The sequence below is a fragment of the Maylandia zebra genome, linkage group LG7 (assembly GCF_041146795.1).
Source record: "Maylandia zebra isolate NMK-2024a linkage group LG7, Mzebra_GT3a, whole genome shotgun sequence".
NCBI lineage: Eukaryota > Metazoa > Chordata > Actinopteri > Cichliformes > Cichlidae > Maylandia > Maylandia zebra.
Window position 1 is genome coordinate 13535084 of NC_135173.1, and position 3269 is coordinate 13538352.

Sequence of the window (3269 nt, forward strand, 5' to 3'; positions counted from 1 at the left end):
AATGTCCGGTTCTCCTCAGCTGACGCTCTGGGAGTAGCCGAGCTTTACTTGGCCGCTGTGCCTGAACCCATGTTTGCATAAGAAGACACTTGGGAGAGATATTCAGGGTCTAGTCATGGCTTAAATGTTACTACATTAGAGAAAGGATCCATTTGCTTCTGTTCTGTTTATTGTGTTGTGTGCATTTACAAAGGTTATTGGATGCAAAGACTGGAAGTTCTTCCAGGAAAACACTTAAAAACTTTCCTGAGGTTTTGCCATATGCTTTGAAACCACAAGCCAACTTGTGAGTGATTATTTTCTAATGATGCACGGTATTACTGATTGCACCGATACACAGCAGTGAACGTTTCAAGGGCGGTTCTCCTCCATGTTGAGTGCATGGCTGCTGAGTGAAGTACAGTGATTGCAGACCCCTCGTCAAATAACATCTTAAGGTTTCTGCAGACATCATCCAGATATATATAGAGAGAAAACTTCTTGGCCCTTTGGGACGGTACCCCCGTGATTAGATAGCTCCATGCAGGGGCATTTAGCATAGCAAAAACTGAGATGGGGTTCTGGGAGGGTGCAACTTAAGATGTAACCCAAGCCCAGCCCATGCCCTACTGATGATTGGTTTATCCACAGTAATGTTCCACTGACATATACTGGTAGTCGTAAGACTTGAACTGGTTTATTATTGAGCACAGGTGGACATCTAACCATGTGGACATCCAACCATGGCACAGAGACAGCTACAGTATTTAACTTGATGGATAGTTGCAATAAGGCTGTGACACTTTGAGTCACTCCTTTTTGTGTGGTGATAAATCTGTCATTAAGGGTGTAAATCACACCGGCACGTTCCTTGTTCTGTTTTAATCCCAGCAAACCTATTGTTTAAATGACAAACACTGAAAGTACAGTATGAGCTGATCAGAATTCACAGTTTTCGCCAAAGGCAAATTCCTTTGGTATGAAGGTCAACCTAATTCAGCTGCAGGTGTTCCACTGAAGATGGGTAGCTTTCTTCCAGTGCCAAGATTTTGCTACAGCACAAGTAGGTGCTGTTAAAAGAAAGGATCTGTCATCCCACAGGCTGTGGAAAGAAAATCCTCTTACAGTCCACGAATGAGACACAAACCTTTCAGTTTTATAAAAAACACATATGTCTATGATGCTCCCTGGGAGTCCTGAAATAAATTTCTAAATGCATTTTTGAAATTCATAATCGGTCAAAGCTGAGATTTAAAGCTCATTTTTCAAGTTTGCAGAAAAGCCTCTGTGACAATACCAAAGCCACAACAAGTTATTGAGAAAAAGCTGAGCTATGGAGGAAAATTCCAAAAGTTAACACGTTCAGTAGAGCAAACACAAATGTGGGTAGAAGTCATAATGGAGGAATATTTGTGGCCTCGGCAGGGCGCCTCCCAGACAGTTTGTTTGTGTTCTTCCCCTCTTAGAGGGGGGACACACAGAGAGGGAAGATTGTAAGCCATATCTGATGCTGCTCAGTCAGCTTAGACTAGAAGCGGGTGGGGTTGGCATCTGTGGGGAACTGTCACGATTCATTTCACACTTATGTGGGATGCCATGCCACAATCCTAGTGTAAAATCAAATTCTCAAAAGCCAAGAAATGTCAAGGCACGAATAGTGAAAGGAAAAAAAAACAAAACACTGATTTGTGAGACAGTCAGCTTTACAAATATGTCTCCAGCAAAATCACATTTTTTGGCCTTTGTTTTTATTTGTACACAGAAGGGCGAGTCAAGCAGGAAGTGCAGTGAACTGTTGTTTACAGGCAGCTTTGACATCTCCCGGTTCCAGATAAGGAGTCCAAAAATTTACTCTTGGTGGATTTAAAGCTGTTAAAACATTTTTCTAAACCTCTTTCCTGTGTGTTTTTCTATCATTAACTTAAATGCCCATCTATTGCTTTGTGCTTGCTGACGTACTCAACCAATTATTGTCGCATTGTACATCTGAGTTCGCAGCTGCCGAATATCTCGAGGATAGCTCTATTCAAATATTTGCCTTCAATCTTTTGCCCTTCGTGTCACAGGGCTAGAAGTTTCCGTGTTTGCGCACGAACGAAAAACCTTTCATATATGTGTCCATATATGGGCTCTCTGGTGTAAGTGAGGTAGACATATGAGAGGGCTAACTTGCGGGGGCTTTTTGTGAGGTCCAAAAGCATACTCGATATTTCTTTTCATTCCTTGGGGCTATAAAATGTCTTGGTATGCACTTCTAGCTCAGCCACTGTTCTCCCTGCCTGTCAGAGCTCTCTGGCACGGATGGCCAGAGGAGGAGGATGCTGAGATTGTGTTGTATTTCTGTGGTTTTGCTTGATGTAATCTAAATCACTTCATACAAACTTTTCTTAATGCATCCTCTCATGAGAATTCTTTTCGAGGGAGAGTGATTTTCCTTACTTACAACTGCCATGTCAGTAAGCAAAAGACTTTGCATGTTGTAAATCCAAAACAGGAGACGATGGTTCATATCATGTTTTCGTATGAGTTCCAGACTTCAAGCTGACTAAATGAAAGGGCCATAATGTGAAGTGTGTGTGAGAACCTCTGGTGATGAGACATTCCAGTGTGGTTCTGGCTGGCTGTTTGAACACACGCACTGTGTTCACTGTGCCTGGGTCACAGTGGCCTCTCCGCAGCGAGAAATGCCACAGGAACCCACAACTCTGCAACACCTGCATTTTCATACCAAAGCCTGTCTTGTGGCCCCACGTTTGATCAGATGCCACGACAGTTTTCCCAGCAAAGCGACGACTCACCACACAGCTAGGGATCTAGATAAAACAGTTGTGCAAAGTCGGTCATAAAGCAGCTGAGCGGATAGACATGAAAATAAATAGACACTCATTTGGTGTGGTCTGCTTAGTTCCTGCGCTGGGGCCTTGGATGTCAGAGATAACAATGTACAGTACGATAAAAGGATCATTATGCTGAGGCTGCCCGAAGACACTCCCATCAAAAGAACAGGAAAGACTGGTGGTGGGAGGATCCCTTTATTAAATAAAAACACCAGGACATGAATGTAAAAAATGTTATCAGCAAAATGTACTCAGAGCACTGATGCATGCTTATATGCAAACTTAATGGTTTATTTACACTGAAATTCACTTCATGAAAGGCAGAATTAAGCCAATGGACAGATGTGGGATCACTGGCATATTTGTGGGGGGGCTTCATCTAAAGCATGTTTTTTTTTTTCTGCACAAACTACTTTTAGTGAGCCAGTCAGGTTTTGGAAGGCAGCAAAAGCA